The sequence below is a fragment of the Saccostrea cucullata genome, unplaced genomic scaffold (assembly GCF_032062105.1).
Source record: "Saccostrea cucullata isolate Sc308-1 unplaced genomic scaffold, CSIRO_AGI_Scuc_v1 ctg68, whole genome shotgun sequence".
Taxonomy (NCBI): Eukaryota; Metazoa; Mollusca; class Bivalvia; order Ostreida; family Ostreidae; genus Saccostrea; species Saccostrea cuccullata.
Genome location: NW_026939588.1, coordinates 525,138 through 543,384, shown reverse-complemented (window position 1 = coordinate 543,384; position 18,247 = coordinate 525,138). Strand labels below are relative to the sequence as shown.

Sequence of the window (18,247 nt, the reverse complement as noted above, 5' to 3'; positions counted from 1 at the left end):
CCAAACCTTTTAAAAAGCTCACTAGTTGCATACTCTCAAGTGATTTAAATACAAGTCACCATGGGGTAAAGGATGTGATTTGCAACAGGTTAAAAGCAGTTCAATTGAATTTACAGGTTCAATTTGAATTGTAAATAAAAAAATCTCCAATTACAAGTTTTAAATTACAAATCTTGCAATAGTTTGTTTTGTATATCCATAAATCACATGGAGGTGCATGATTCATTCTTGCTTTACACCTTGTGTCATTCATGTTTAACCAGATATTGAGCCTTAAAATTGTTTAAAATACAGAGTTCAAAAAATAATTCCACCATACAATTATATGTTTATTTGGTAAGACTCGGGTATGTATTTTCACTATGGATGATTAAATTTCAGACAACAAGAAGCAGAGAGAGTTAATAATAAAGATCCACAACAAGTCTCTCGGAGCCAGACAATACTGTATACAGAAAGACCAGAATAAATGTAGGTATTATATAAACATTTCAGCAATGCGAATAGTGTGAAAATCTGTTTATATACATATCAAGGGTATTGTCTGCTAAATGTAAGAGACAAGTACAGCTAACGAGCTCAAAACTCCATCTTAAGCATTTTCACAGAACTTTATAAACCAAAAACAATTAAAAATTTTCAATTTCTCATTTGGGTAGAAGAGTAGTCTGATCTAAGTCCTGACCAAGTGGTATTTAAACCTCTGAAGTTTTGACTTTGAACTGGGTTTTTTTGGATAGTTTAATCTAATTGGCTGTATCCTAAACCTTAAAGAATGACGATACCTACAAAGTTTTAATCAGAAACTAAATTAAATGAATGATTAATTATGATGTAGATATGTAAGATGTCTTTGAAGATGTGCTCGTTACTTGTGTAGTGTGTTCTTTTGACCCTGGCTTCATCACTTTATGTGATGTATTGGTTCCCTCTGCTGATGGATGGGAAACCTTCAATAGAATCTGGTAAACATAGGCTTCAATCCTAGAATTAGAACTTCACTGGAGACTTTTTACGTATTTTCTGACCTTTTTTTAAAAGAAGGAGGCATTTTAATTTACAAAATACAGTTTTAAGTTACTTATTACTTTGAATTAATTCCTTATAATTAACATAGATCGTGTATCAATTTCTGTCTGCTGTACACTATGGATTTGGGTTAAATCTGTGAGTGTTGAGGTTGTAAATTAATTGAGGACTCTGTAGTCAGTATTGATCTGTTGGACGTGTCACTCCTGATAAGTCTGTGACTACTAGCCCTTATAACGGAGGTCACATTGGATTGCTAAACCATGCCTGGTCAATTTAAAAGGCAATTTTGCTGATAAGAATGGGACATATCTTCTCCAACTTGTTCTATCTCTCTTGAAAACAATGTGGCAAGTGGTGACGATAAGATATTGAGGGCAGATAGAGGAAATGAAATTACTGGATACAAGATAAAGGAGATTTATAATAAATTTACACCCAAACTGAGATTTAGCTCTTAAAATAATACAGATTTCTTGTGGGAAAAAAGATTTCTGCATAGATAAACAAAATCGTAAATTGTTTTTAAAAGTATGATGGTTGATGCCTATGAGGCAGGTCCTGCTGTTTTTTAATTGCTAATGCCAGCTTAAATTCCCAATATAATTTGATCTGTTGATGAAGCTTTATTTTAAGGTTAATGAATCCAGTTCATTGACGTTATTTTTGCTATTGGAGTCGGTGGAAGTGAAGAAAAGCAGTGTGGCTCTGACTGTTTTATGTCTGAGAAGAAGATGGGAGGATCAAAAAACCATATTCCAGCTCGCGGGAGGTGTTTACATGAGTCAGTGAGGTACGGAGGTTAGGGCAGTAAACTGCTGAATCATGGCACTGATCCCCGCTGTTAACAGCCAGGCCGACCTTCTGCCCTGCGCTCCTGTACAGCATCAGTATCGAGAGGCAGAAAACGGAGAGACCATGACTATTTTCTGATTCTACACTATCATCACCATCTTGACCCTGTTTTTGGTGAAGGCGCTGTCTTCTGTTATTAGTTCTATGATAGAGATTTTTTGTAGGGATAGGGAGACATTTGTATCTCAATTGTGTAATGATAAGAATGTGGAGTTGTCAGTGCGACTCAGGATGTACAGGGGGCGATGCAGTGGCAGGCGGGTTTTACATGAAGACTGACATGTCTCCTCAGCTCTGTTGATGCTAATGTCTGAAGCTGTGAAGCTCCCAGGAATGCATGGAAACATGGGACTGCAGTCTGGCATGAAACTTCTTCTTCACCTGTAGGGAATCAGTATTGGAAGGCTCAGGATTTATCAAATGAATCCTCAACTTACTTTTACAGTATTTTAGGAACCTGCATCGGTGCTAGAGAGATTTTATCTCAATCTGAATTACTTTGTGCATTCATATTCTGTCTTACTGCATCAGGGGTAAACTTGGGACTTGTCATAACCAATAGGCTCTTTCTCCAGTACCAAACACCTTTTCATGAACAAACTTTTCTGCACTATGTTCTTACATTGAGTCTGCTTTCTTCAGTTTATAAGACCACATCATTCTGTTATTCTCTCATTTCTCTGATTCTCTCTCTCTCTCTCATAATGTAGCTGGTGGTCTCTGATTCAGTAAGGAACAATTAGATCCTAACAGGTCATACAGATAATACATGTTAATAGAAATGGCATTGAACCTTGTTCCCAAAAAATCTTCTGGTTGCTGCTCGTGATTGTTAAGTAAGAAAAAAAACTGGTGGTCTGCTTTGTTTCAGTGTGTGCTCATTGTGTGTGTGGATCCATATCGGGGGATTTTCTGCCTGCCTATTAAAACACAAAGTGATAAAAGTGATACAGTTTGACCCCAGCATCTTATCGCATCGTTTACAGTGATTCGGTACATACTGAGAAATGTCATAAAAGTTTGGGGAGTTGTAGAGATCAACATTTTGAAATAAAAAATGTTTCCAGTCTTTGCATAAAAAAAACTTTCTTAAAAGAATTGCAGAAGTTTTTTTTTCTTATTTGTTTTCTTGTTTTACATGACCATTCATGATTTGTGCAATTAATAGAATTAGAAGAAAGACTTTTTTCTTTAATTTTGAACATCCTCTAGAAAAGTTGTTGAGGAGTTAAGGGAGGTAACTCCCCTCAGTCTTGACGGTGGAGCACCTGTTGTTTTGTCATATGTTTGTTTCGGTTAATTCTTAATTTTGATTGATGGCAAATTGTTTACATTATTTATACATTGAAGAAAACATCAGTGTTTGAAATAATAAAAGAAATGTGTAGTCATTAACCATTGGTGTGGTAATTGTACAAAATGCTTAAACTAAGTCCTGATAAAAGCACAAGAACATAATTTTGAATATCAGTATGTAGAAATTTTCGATTAAAACATTGTTTTCAACAAAGACCTCAATGGTAAAATTGACCGCAACTCCTCCCACTAACACAAAATGAAATTCAATGACAAGATGTGTACATCATTTTGAATTTCTCCATTATTTCACTGACAATAGATTTTGTTCACCTGTTCTTATCTAAGAATTAATTGGCGAAGGTTACACTGCAACAGGTGAAGCATTTTGATGCATGATAATGTATGACATCACAGATGCATGTTATCCTATTTTATCCAATCACATTCAAGGACACATCCCAATCAAATCCCATTAGGGAGAGTAAGAAAATATCCGAGATTCAAATATTTACTAAGTTCACTTTCTGTAGTAAATTGATTAAACAAGTATGATTCAAGTGATTTTTAGAAAAAAAAATCAAGGTAACTTATTATATTCTTTAGAATGCATGTTGCTACTTCATCAAGATAACAGCAAGATTATTTTTTGTAATTTTCAGTTATTTATACTTTAGGTTGCTTGTACTTTTCATGAATGTTTTGAATATTTATATATTAAATCTTAAGCTATTGAAAAAGATGTTATGGAGGGATTGTCAGAGTCTATGAACAGTGTGTTTATGAGTTATATCATTGATTCAAGGCAATATAGGATGTTGGCTATCTTGTTAATTTATATTTCAAGACAATTCTAAAACTTGTATTTAAGGGGGGACCTATGTCGTTCTACGTCAAAGCAGCGTTATGTGACGTCACAATAGCGACGTTTGTTTTTACCTGTTGACTTTTGCAACTGTGATATCATCGTCGCAAACCACGGCCAAAATGTACGATCCTCTCCCATTCTGGCCGTGGTTGAACGAGAAGAGAATTCTTCATAGCTCATTAAAATTTTGACCAATGCGAGTAAAGCATAGTCGGAAGATGAACTTTATCGCGACCTTTCAATATCCAATCACAGTAAAGAAAATATTTCTTGTGTACTGTTGACGTCAGTTGTTGATTTCAATTGCGATGGAAACAAAACTTGCCACTGACTGAATATGACGTCACAATAGAGAGGCGTGAATATTCAAGATTACGACACATTTTGTGATCAAGCAGCCACGGGTAGGAGAGAGCTATATGTGGACTCCGGACCGTGGCTTGAGACGATGCTGTGATATAGGCATAACATTGTTAATAATCAATAACGTACACAATTTACAAAAAGAAAATTTATTCATCATTAATAGCAGTTTTATTTGATTTATAGAGTTTGTTTATATCAGAATTTTCTTCTTTTGGTTGATAATTCATAGCAATTTCAGTTGTGAATAAATACCTCGATTATATGCTGATATATAAGTGCAAAAAGATAAGATCAAATTCAGCAAAGAAAGTAGCTTAAATTCGGGAAATATGTTTAATTTTATGTTTACTATTAATTGTATTTTCTGGGTAAATCTAAGAAAAAAAAATTAAGAAATGTGCTTGTACCTATATTTGTTTACTGATTTATAGTACATGTAGATTTTATTGTAGAAAGTCATTCCTAGGTTCTAATAGGTTGTTGACGGGGAAATTGGTGGGGGGACGGAATGATTGGAATGAAGAAGAAAAGAATTAATCTGTTAAAATTGTTTCTAATCAAAACAAAATACTCGTTTTTCGCAAAATAGTTTTATATTCGGATGTTTGTCAGTGCTTACTTACCTTTTTTAGTGCAGAAAGGTCAATATTTATGATACAAGAGTACGAAAATAAAAGAAAACGTCATATTTCTCGTTTATTTTATCATAAAGGTATACCATACTTTTTTCTTTGTTAGAATAAATAGATGAATCATTTCTTTCAAGAAATATGAATTACAACATTTTCACACGTCAAAGACTTTTTAAGATGTTACCTGTTATGCATGTCGGAATCGTAAAAAATACGACAAGAAAAACGGGGCGATACGCACATTGTGTTCCATTATAATTTTTCATGCGAGATGAATTACAATGAATTTGCCTTCATTATAAAGATACAAGTCATATAAATTAAATATCTGTTGATTTTGAATATGATTTGACATTTTTGGTTCTTTTTAGCGCATATTTGGGGTAGAGCAATAATGCCTGAGAATAATCTATTTTTAGCATTTCACACTGTTTTTGCACGTGCTCCTGTGTCAAAATAAGCATATAAAGGTATATTTGTTTTTAATACCTAAAAATTAAGAGCAAGTGGTCAGAAAAGAAATGCCAAAGTTTTGAAAATTTCACACAAAGACTTTTCGGACATAGGTCCCCCCTTAAATGCATGCTGACTGCACAGATAGTCATATTCTTTTAGTAATTGAGTCAGTATTTAATGAATTGAATAGTTTTTCTTCAAAATGCAAACAATATTAAAATCTTAAGAAATAATTCACCAAGACAGAGTCTGACACCAAAATTTAAAAAAAAAATTTTCGTGTAATTCTGTTTCCGGACTTAATTTTCACTCTGAGATATTTGTGTATCAGCGGTAACAAAAATATTTAGAAGGATTTGTAAACCAGGCATCACTTTGTATTGATTGCTTGGCCAATATTTGGGATAAAGTTTGGCAAGTTAATCTTAATAAATGACAGCTCAAAGAAAATTCAGATGAAACACACTGTCATATTATTTTGGGAATGTTTGGAAGGAATTATTATTTTTTCCATGCACTGTCAAAATTTAAACATAACAAATAGCTCATGATTGTTGCAGTTCTAAAACCTATTGATTTTACATTTGACAACGAAATTAATTATTTTAGAAATAATTTGATGTATGTCAATGTATTCCATATTTATGTGCTTTTCAGTTTTTATCAGAAATTGTTGAAACATCTGGGGGGATTACTAATCAATTTTGAGTAAGACTATGGATTTTATTTTAGAATATTCAATAGATTATTCAGTCGAGTTAAGTTGGATTGGACACACATTTTTCACCAACAGCTGTAGTCATTTTGATTTCATTGAAAGAGGTACATTATAAAGAAAACAGAATATGTGTAAAGAGAAAGAAATCGATGCAGCATGTTTTATCTAAATAACATCTCTCACTAAATCGCCGCTTGTGAATGAGGATTAAGGAAATCTAATGAATTTCTATTAATATGAAAAGCATTGAGTACATTGCACTCTTACAAAGAGGAATGCTAGGAGCATGATGTTTGTTTAGGAAAGCATGTGGTATATAGTTTTGCCATCCATAGTGCTCAGGTCTGTGAAAATAAATTAAGAAATTACTTCATCCTTAAACAAGATTATGCAATCAAGTGGAAGATTGTCTCCCTGGAGGAAGATTTATTTATCTTAATGGTAAATAGTGGATATGATTTAGTGGCCCTGGGTGAAATGTGATTAAAATGTGTTTTTGAGTATTATATACTGTTATTTTACACTCTTCATCTGTTTTCTTTGCCAGGGAAAAACTTGCAAGTAAAGGTAGTATAGACAAACACAAAGCTGCATTCATCTCCATATGCATCCTGGCTATTTGTGATTTTTCTATTGACAATATTAGGCGAGAGAAATTATAATTTTCGTTTTACGCCTAACCCGATTTTTTCCGATTTCTAAAAAAAAAAAATCCGGAATTTTCATATCCACCAAAGTTTGGTTTTAAAATTATATCTTCAAAACGTTTGACAATGGCAGCACTGAATATGTAATTTAAAGCGTCTTATTCACACAGAATATTAACTAACATGGAGACACAAGCCAAGCTTGGTTTGTTTATCAGTGTTATTCTGAAGATATTTCTAAATTAAAAGCATCTTCAGCATTCACAAATGTCCTAATTTATATGAGCCCTACACTCTCAATGAGGTTTTTGGCCAGTTGGCATTGCATTTCAACGGGAGGTCAACATTACCGCTACATTGCCAAAAATTTCAACTCATTACCGCTACATTTTTTCAGATTTTCGACCGATCATTACCGCTACATTTTTCCGGCCAAAAACAACTCATTACCGCTACATATTGAATCAGTCCAAAACAACTCATTACCGCTACATATCGATTTAGCCAGGTATGGTTCGGTATATGAGTTCTAATCAACAGAATTCACTACCTATCTAATCAGCATGAGTATACTTATATAAATAACTCTGCAGTCTAAATTTGATTATTTAGCTTCATCTGAACATAATGGCCACAATTGAGAAGTTTGTTACAAATTGAGGGAATGCCGGCTTACTTATCGATGGTTATAAATTTAGAAAACAACAAATTGAATATGTCAAGCAAATGGCTTTCAAGACTTTAGCGATAGTATAAAAAACATTTGACAAAACTTAGAACTTTATGAACAGTGCTTGATTTTCATTCTTTTGTGTTTTATGAAATAAAATTGATTTTTATAATTTAAAAAAATCCTGCTCAAAGTCCTACTTTCACCTCCCCGTGGTGAGCAGGGGAAACGGGTCTTATGCATTTATAAGTTGTACTGTACACGCATATGTGGCTGGCTAACGAAAGAGGCAATGTAGCGGTAATGTATACTTTTTTATGTAGCGGTAATGTAAGGTTTTTTGTAGCGGTAATGATTATGTAGCGGAAATGAAATTTTTGAAAATGTAGCGGTAATGATACGCACCCATTTCAACTAGGCCTCATTAAAAGTAAAGAGAGTTTCGTCTATAGTATTATTTTAGAAAGGTATGTAGTAAGGCTTCTTTCATAATGAATCCCACTTATGCACAGTCTTCAATTAATCTCTTTATTCTCTTTGGGATTAGTTTGATGGAATTTTGATTTGAAGACCAGATTATTTAAGTTGTTAGGCTTGTTTACTGCATAAACATGATAAACATTTAATCCAGAACTTGTGAATAATAGTAAGCCTTACTTGATCACCCTGCCATTATTACATGTAATTGAAATAAAACATATTTTTAATTTTAGTCCTTAAAATGGATGACATTTTTTTTTATCATTGTACGATTACTGCTGTTTTAAAAATCATTTTTTTTTATGATCCTTTCCGTTTTCAAAAATAGCTAGTTTCTTGCATACACTGGTTCATTTTCTGATTTATTCTGTTCATACACTAGGGCTTTCAAGATTAGATACAGGCAATACTTTATCCAAAAAATGGAAATACTTACTGAAAGTGATTTAATCTAAATATTTTATCAAATTTGTCTCCAGCAAATAATTTGGTCAGTACAATTTTAATAATCAGCTTGATAAAAAGTACCAGGTATTTGGTGATTTTGAAAGACTTAGCTGATATCCTTCATTTTGTGTCTTCAAAATTAATTTCTGTCACCAGCTTGATAGCTAGTTTATTACATACTTGGATGATAATAAGACCCTAGAGACTTATGATCTTTGAGAAATGTGCCTATGCTGTGTTGGAAAATGCCAATAGCTAAAGTTACATTATATTTTGAGTGTCTGAAAAATTCCAAGAAATTGACACTTGTATGTAATATTTTTATAAGTCAATCTTTAATGCTAATGATGAGTTCCATGTGCCAACCAGCAACACAAATTGCAACGAATGGCTAAAGACATAAAGGTTTGATCACATCTTAATTGAATGATAAAAAACTTGCAGTCTCTTTCGCTCTTTTTTTTTTTTATTTTTTTCCCTCCTCCTACCCAATTTTTTTGAAAAAAAATCCGTAAAACTAAAAATTAAATTTCTCTCGCCTTACTCATTTTTCACTTTGCCTAAATGATTAATTTTTGCAGGATACCCTTGTTATATCTGACAACCATCTTATAATGAAACAGAAATGAATAATTCTAATAGTCACAAGAGACATCCATTCATTCAGTGAAAACTTCAAACATAAAAAAAGAATATTGCAGGGTTATTCATTTCTTATCTGAGCAGACAATGACTGATTTCCCCCTAGTTTCTGTGACTAGAATTCCAATACTGACTGCTGGTAGAGATTCTGTTGCATCATGGAGGCATTCCCTGGTCTGTGATTTCTTCCTTGGCTTCACGATCATGTCTCCTATTTCATCTTTTGTATCACATGGCTATTAACTGTTGTTGGCAAAAGATAAGAGTTTGATTGGATCATTTTCACAATAGCTCATCCTGGAGGGTGCGAGATATTGATTCCGGATCATCAGTATCCAAGCTTCCAACCTTTGGATTGTCAATTACACTCATCAAGTCCGCTGGTCCTAATTTTACACCATGGTCATTGAATACCATCATAAAGGTTTTTGATTACTTGACTAAATAAGTGTTGATAGACACATTAAATCAGAAATACATCTAGAAATGCTGTACAGTAAAGTGCTAGGGTATGTGAATGACCCTTAGTAGCCAGTGGGCAGTCGGTAAGGTTCACCAGTAAAAATGTGCTTAATTGTCACCATGGAAACTGAACTTTTTTGTTATAAGATAATAATTTCGGAGGCTCATCAGAAGAAGCCAGATTTTTGGTCAGTGATTTAATTTAACCTTTGGTAAGTTCACACCAGAGGGGCTGAGATATAATGGTTAGCGAGTTTACAATCATTGGCTGACTTAATATGAGGAGTTGAGGTGTTAATGTTATATTTAACCACATTGGTAGGCTTTCCAGACAAGATTTTATTTAATGATATAAAGGCTCAGTAGAGAAAATGAGATAACTGTGAATTAATTAACTATTGGACAAGGAAAGTTGAAAAGTTGGTGACTTAATTTAACCTAATGCTCACTGGCCAGGCTTAGCAGAGAAGTTGAGATGTTAGTGATTTAACCTTGCAACAGCAGGCTCAACTGAAGAAAAGTTGAAATGTTAGTGGTTTAATTATCCACTGATGACAAGGCTCAACAGAGAAATTGAAATACTAGTGGTTTAGTTGAACCATTAGCAAGCTGAACAGAAAAGTAAAGATATTAATGAATTTAACTATGTAAGCAGACTCACTAAAGAAATTGAAATGTGAGTGATATGACTTAGCCAACAGAGAAGTTGAGATATAAGTGGTTTTGAGGTTTAATGTAACATTTAAGGGGTTTACAGGAAAGTTGAAATGTTATTTAATTTCAGTCAAGACATTGGGATGTGAGCGATTTGATTTAGCCAACAGAGAAGTTGAGATGTTAGTGGTTTAGGTTAAACTTAAAATATCAGTTCTGAACAGAGACATTTAAATGGTGGTTTGATTTTAACCGTTTAGAAACAGACTCAACATTCAACAGAGGCATTTAGAAGTAAATGGTTTAATTTGACCATTAGCTGCAGTTTAACAGAGGAGCTAAAATTTTGTTAAGCATTTTTTGTTTAAAGTGTGCAATTACCATTTTCTATTCCAGGATTGACACATACTAATGTCCTGTAGTTTGTGAGTTGTCTAGCATATATTTCATTACTGTCAGGAATCTGTCATACTATTATCTACACATGTATCATGCTGGGAATTTTTTTTTGCTGTTACATTGTGGAAATGGTCATATAACAAAGGGTGTGGTCCTGGTTTCCATGGAAATATGACAGTTATTCCTATTATAGATATTGCAAACATACATGTTCCTGAAATGTATAATAATCATTTTACTTGATAAAGGCATCAAATTAATAAGGTACTATTAGTTTCTTTTATCTTAGTGGCATTGCAAACACACTGGTCTGTAGCAGTCTTGTACAGAGAGAAATTGTTTGAAATGGTTAAGAAGCACTTTTATTTGAATTCTAAGTTTGAGACTCTCCCGCACCTCAGATCTCCACATTTTTTCCTTATTCAAAATAAGGAAAAAATGCGGACGGGAGTATTTGGACTAATTTTCCGCATTCATTCCAGATTTTCTCCGTATTCAAATTTCCAGATTTTCTCCGTATTCAAAATATGGAGAAAATGTGGATGGGAGTATTTGGACTCTTTTTCCGTATTTCTCCAGATTTCCGCATTTCCATATATACAAAATATGGAGGTATTTACTTGGTTGATAAAATGCGGAAATACGGAAATCTGGAGAAAATACGGAGTTAATCACATGGTTATAAAATGGCTAATAAAACCGCTACATGATGCATACATACATAAATATTTACAAAACCATCAACAATGTGCAAAATTATATACAATTTATTATATCATTATGAGAAAAAAACATATAAATGAATGAACAAAAATTACACATTATGTACATGAGCAATGTATTGGATCTTATATCTTTGACAAACAAATAGGAGCATGTATGGAAAAAAAACTGGAACTCTTATTTAAGCCACAAGTTCATCATGGAAAAAATGTGGCATTTTTTAATATTCATATTAAATAAATGGAAATTTATTCATTCTATTTAAGCAAAATTGGGAGTGAAATGTTCAACACTATTAGGTATTGGGGAAAAAATAACAATTGACATAGCATTGAATATTTACAAAACAAGAAAAAATTTTAGACATTTTTTATCAATCTGGATCACATTTGCCATTTTCTACCTGCATCCCTGATTCATATTTCTCACAATTCAATTTATATCTCAGGTCTGTGCTTTACACCCATCTGTCCAATAAAAATTTTCTTCAGACTTCTTTGTAATTTGTAAGGTCTCTGCATGTTTAATTTCTTGCAGCAGCACTTGCGGTCGAATTGTCAAATCCTATCAATTAAAAAAAAAGTACTTAAATTATAATGGTGCAATATTAATAATATTTAAATTCATTGCTTTTATTCCTTTTAAAATCTTTTTATAAACACAAGTTTGGGTTCTTCAATTTAATATCAATTTGTTTAAAATATTATATATAATAATGACAATCATAGTTGACTGTTTTTAATTAAACAAGCAATAAAAAAAGAAATAAAAGAATATATATACCTCAAACATAACCATCCATGGACCAAGCTTTAAGCCCGTTAAAATCGCAGTAAGTTGAATAAGCACTTATTCTTTTTCAGAAATCTCCTCCTCATGCACAGACGCTACCAAAAAAAAATGTATGGTAAATCATTGCTAGAGATTACAGCCCATGGCTCCCCAAAATAAACACCTTTAATTGTTGTTAACCATAATAAAATTCTATGAGCTGATTGAAAGATTTGAATCATGGGCATATTGGCTGAAACGTACGTAGCCTCGTAGCTCAGTCCTAGGCCTAGAGTATTTATTTTCATCATCACAGTGACACACATGTTAAAAAAAATGACTGACCTACCGCATATGAAATACGTGTATCTGCATCTTTTGGTTGATACAGCAATACGATCTCAGGCTGTCTGGTCAACAAACTTCTTCCTTTAGACAGAGCAGACGTTGCAACATGGAGGCCAAGGTTAAATTTTGGCGGTCCGTTGTTTAAATTAATTGATCACTGAGCCCGACTTTTTGAAACATTCTTCCGATCCCGATCAAATTGTACATAACATTCAGGAGAAACAGAGAACTGCTGTTAACTCCAAGACAGTTTTTATGCACCCAAATTTTTTTGGGGCGCATATTGTTTTTGTCCTGTCTGTCTGTTTAGCTGTATGTCTGTCTGTTTGTTTGTCTGTTGTCAACTTTAACCTTCGCCATAACTTTTGAACCGTGAGACTTAGAGACTTCATATTTGGTATGGATACTCCACTACAAAAACACTTTCAACTGACACCAAGGTCAATGACCTTGTGACCTTATATGTGACCTATATGCTAAGAATAGCGTTTTCGAACTTTTGCCATAACATTTGAACCATAGGAGACAGAGACTTCATATTTGGTACACATGCTCCACTTATTAAGTTCTTTCAAAAACCACCAAGGTCTGTGACCTTGACTGTGACCTATATGCTAAAAATAGCTTTTTCGAACTTTCGCCATAACTTTAAAACCGTGAGAGATAGAGACTTCATATTTGGTATGCATACTCCACTAATTAGGCACCTTCAACTGACACCAAGATCAATGACCTTGTGACCTTGACTGTGACCTATGTGCTAAATATAGCGTTTTTCGAATTTTCGCCATAACTTTTGAACCATAGATGATAGAGACTTAATATTTGGAATGCATACTATACTAATAAAGTGCTTTCAAATGACACCAAGAACAATGATTGTGTGACCTTGACTGAGACCCATTTGCTAAAAATTGCTTTTTAGAACTTAATGTTGCCGCCAGGTGCTACTGTGTCTCACAAACACATCTTGTTCTTGATGAACAAATTCTAAGTCTCCGTATTTTTTCCGGATGAAAAATATTCTAAGTTAAGAGTTCAATATTTTTCCAGATGAAAAATAGACTAAGTCCAATTCTCCGTATTATTTCCGTTTATTTTCCGGATTATTTCCGTATATTTTCTGCTTTTCCGTATTGTTAATTTTCTCCGTATTTTTTTCCACATTTTTTCCATATTAAAATGAGGAAAAAATGCGGAATAATGCGGAAATCTGGAGATCTGAGGTGCGGGCAGTGAGTGTGAAAAAATTGCAAAGTGGCATCAAAGTGATAAAATGGGAAATTCTTCCCTATAGTAAATCTCCCTTAATTGCAGATTTGGCTTCATGTGTTGCATGAAAATCAGAAAAATCTATAACTGCAATCTGCAGTTTTCCTAATTTCTTCTCTTGTTTGTTGATCTGTGGCTTGGAATTAATTTCACAGCGTGGAATTTGATGATTGGAAAAGAATCAGTGATGATGAGGCACATTCTTTCCCTGGCCATTGGAGAATTAGGGGGAATTTTCTGCCCCCTGGCAGCAGACTTTACACTAGGAATAAGAAATCAGGGGTTCATTTAAGGTCACTTTTTATTTATTTATTTACATTGGGTGTCCCTGTAATATTATTTTTCAGTTAGAAAAAAATCACAACTGTAGCTTTCTAATGTACGTAGCACTTCTCACAAAACTGAGCAATACTGAAATCAATTGTTCTAGCAATTTTATGTCTTATAAAGAGTTATTTTTCAGCATTAGTACTCATGTATAGTTACCAAGGAATATTATAGCATTTTGGAATCAACATTGATATAACTTATAGATTTTTCAAGAAGCATAAGTGCTTAAGAATTTGAACAAGCAAGTGCTTTACAAGCTCACAATGTTTTATAGATTTTTTTTCTGATTACATTGATTTTGAATTTTCATTTTTTTTGTCTTTGTTAACTGAATCATAATATTGCAGGATTATTTCCCAGAATCCATTGTTTCTGTCCACAAGGAGAAGTAAGAGAGCCCCTCTTAGGAGTCAATATTAAACATTTCATATCTGCAATGTCAAGTATCAAAAAGAAGTGGTATTGATTTCAAACTATTATCTTTTATTGGTTCATGCAACTGAATCTCTCTCTGCAATGTTGGAGTGTGTTAGTATTTGGTATAAGTGATTTACAGAACTTGGCCCTGTTCTCAGCCATGTAAAATCCCCATTGATTTGTCTTGTTTGTTGCCCATTGATTTCAGTCCAGGAAAGGCAAGCAACAATAACAAGAGCTCCTCAGATTGAACGCTATGATTTTTTCCCCACGTCAGATTTTTCAAAGGAATGATTTTGATGTAATGACTCACTTTGAAGGTAGATTTTTGATTACAGAATTGCCAATTTTTAAAATCGATTTTTTTCTGACGTGCGGGCTTTGGGAGGTAAAAATTGATGCTGCATTGATGAGCCGTCAATGTGAATGACTATTTAAAGGTCGCAGTTATCTACGTAATGGTTTGGAAAATTAAAGGCAACTGAATGGCAGCTCGGAAATCATGTTGTAAAAGTTAAAAAGGTGATGACTGAGTTTGTACAGCATCCTATGGGATTCAGATGCCAGTACTAGGGTCCTAGTTTGGACATGATGCCATATTTAATCTAAAATAACACTTGCAAATAGAAGGAGGTTGTTTAATGTTATCCTTAATATTCAGTCAAGAGTGATTCTGTATTTCAATGTTTCACAAGTATTTGATGCAAGAAAAATTAGAAAATGATTTATTAATAATTGAACACAAAAATGAATATAAAAATAAATAAATACATTTATTCTTTAGCTCTATGGGACGTAGAACATTTGAGATATTTAGGTAAATGTACATAAACTATGTGGCAGGGACTTACAAATCTGACTTAGCCATGGTATATGAGATATTGAAGTTTAACTGTATATATATTGGTTTCATATCCTTTACCTTTTTTCTTTGATATTGAAAAGGGGGAGGGGGTTACTTTGATAAATAAGACTAGCCCCTGGATAGAATGATGCCATACATCACACAGGAGTCGGTAAAACTAATGATTCTATAACTGTGTGCACCATCACTCATCAGGTCTCACTGTTCATTAAGAAGGAGAAAAGACTAATAGCAGTTATCTGAGCAATCGAAGGGAAATTATCAGAATGTATGTCTTCATCAATATCAGACGAGAGCACCTGCAGGAGGAATGACATTATATCCAACTTAATTGATATTGATCGTTTTCATGTTCTTACCAACTTATTTGAAAAGGATTTCTCCTTTCTCTTAATCTAAATATAATGTGCATCTTTGTAGGTTATTAAAGCACAAATTTATTGCATAGGCATATGTTTCGTCTGAATTTATGTACAAATTAGTATCATATTTTAGACTTTATGTCACTGTTTTGTACTGTTTATCTTGTGGAATAAGATGAAAGAGGCACATATAACATGGGAAGAATAAGCAAATCTTTCCTAGGAAAAAAATATTTAGTAAAAGTAGGAATAAAATTTTATTTATCGGATATATTGTACATAGATCAAATAAAAAGCTCAGGAGCAAGAAATGAAGTTCTGAGCTGCATCAGCTAATGTATTACATGAAACTGTTAATTGTAAGTAAATAGGGGAAAATTAATATGATGAAATTTAATATAGATTTGAGCCCATTTTATGTGTGAAAATACTTAAATACTTTTTAATAAATGGTATAAGCACTTTTGGGAAAAAGAAGGGAAGGTTCTTAATGAAAACTCTCTGAAATATTCCTTTATTGAAATTTTTGTTGTAGACTATGTGTGAACAGCTAGGTCATGTTACATCCAACAAACTAAGTTGTGGAAGGAGAAAATTCTGATGCACATAGAAAATTAATTTTGGTCAAAAGTAAACTTTTAAAATGAAAAATAATTTTTGTTGTACTTAAAAATTAAGCAGGGTTGCTAGGGAGTACAGATCAAATTTCAAAGTAAAATTGATGGCAAAAAAAATAAATGAGTTGATTTACAAGCTCTAGCTGTTTTCACCCAGCTTCCATTTACTGAGGTGAAACAAATGCTGCCATGGAAACCTCCTCCATTATTGAATATTTAGTCTACTTGAAGACCTGAGGAAAGTTGCTGGAGTGGAAATTTGGTTCTTTACGAGAGGAAAGAAAAAGAGACAGCAGGGTCTCAATTTCCTGTCAGGGATCTTCACCCAAGAACTTCGGTATTGATTTACAGCTTTAGTATTATCCCCTCTTGTGTGAGTCCCCAGATTAATTCACTTTGACAGAATGTGACAAGAATTTACTTATCTGCATGCGATGATTGGAGAATGTTTCCAATTTATGGCAGTGACAAAATCTTTACATTGCACTGCTGTCAAATTCACTTCACCTTCATGGCATTTTGTCTATGTGTGTAGGGGGCTTAGGGGTACATAGATTTTTTTTTATAAATTTAAGCACATTCATATATAATTATTACCATTTAAACAGAAAAATATATCTTTCATTTGTAAAAAAAGGAGGACAAAAATTTCATGGGGAGTATTTGGAGATCTCTCTATCATTTGACCATCAGTAAGTAGAAAGAAATATTATACTGTGTCATGTTTTGTATATTGCTTTGGTGCATATCAACCATAATGAAATAAGGGTGGATTTTTAATTAATTACTGAAGAATCTTTCTCAAAACACATGGAAGTTCATTGTCTTAATGTGTCAGACATCACTCAGGTATTTCCTGATATACTTCAGATAACCCCACCATTTATAAAAAGTTCCTATCACTCCATTAAAAAATCCATACCAAAAATGATCCAAAAAAAGGGACTGTGACTTATTTATGTGATGTATAGGTCTAATTATGGCATGTATTCTACAATCCTGTATCTGCTATAAAGTTGCAGTGCGCCAAATCAATGTCTGTTGGTTGCCTCCCCTGGGGAGGTCGAAGATTGCTGGTGGTGAAGGCGATAATTGATTTATGATATGGTAATTTTCCCGTGTTTTCCTGCTAGGATCAGCTCACAACACAGAGAGTAGGCATGTGTCAAGCTCATCATCGGAAAGTGATACGTAGAGTCCATAAAACGGAGGCTTAATGCCAAAGAGTCCAGCTGATCAAAGTCTTACCAGCGTTTGATCAGATTTCTTCTTAAATGGAAGAATTTCCTGTTACAAATAAGGAATACAATAAAATTATCCACTCTTTGATAAATAGTGTCTGTGGAAAATAGCTTTAATTTATAGGAAAAAATCACATCAGCATAGTCCCTAATTGGAAAATTCAACACTTTAGTTTTTCTGAGGTGGATTGGTGATTGAGACTTCCTTATTTAGTAAAATTAAATAACTGCATCTTTTTGGCTCACCTGAGTTTTATAAGCTCATGTGAGCTTTTCTGGTTATCCACTGTCTGACTTCAGTTTGTCTGTTTGTCTGCCCTTCCATCTGCAAACCCTACTTTCAACCAACCAAACAGCTTTGGGTATAAGTAGGATTCAAAATTGTTTAAATGAGTATCTACACCAATCTCTATCCTGGCCCCCTGGGGAGGGGTGGGGGTGGGGGGTCATGGGCTAGGGGTAGGGGATAAAACTTTTCATAGAAATATAAGTAAAAAAAATTGTTTGAAACCTTTTTAAGAGGATCAAAGCCGTGGTTAGTCATATTGAACAGCAAGCTTCTTGGGGTTCTGTGGAGTCATATAGTTTTTCAAACTATATTGAAAGTGGGGACTAATAGGGATTCCAATCTTACTGTACATGAAAATATAGGTGTGGTAAGTCATGGCTCCCATGAGCTA

General features: G+C 33.5%; 2 long non-coding RNA genes across 2 annotated transcripts in view; one reads left to right on the top strand and one right to left on the bottom strand.

Moving 5' to 3' along the window:
* Positions 1–18,247, top strand: part of LOC134253388 (uncharacterized) — a 34,288-nt gene that overhangs the window by 14,592 nt on the left and 1,449 nt on the right. The window contains exon 2 of the long non-coding RNA XR_009989122.1: positions 382–471. This is a non-coding gene — a long non-coding RNA (uncharacterized LOC134253388). The remainder of the gene's footprint in view (positions 1–381; positions 472–18,247) is intronic.
* LOC134253377 (uncharacterized) lies at positions 11,437–12,589 on the bottom strand. The gene is made up of 3 exons (XR_009989121.1): positions 12,465–12,589; positions 12,128–12,231; positions 11,437–11,908 (listed from the first exon to the last, which is right to left on the bottom strand). It is a non-coding gene; the product is annotated as an uncharacterized LOC134253377 (long non-coding RNA).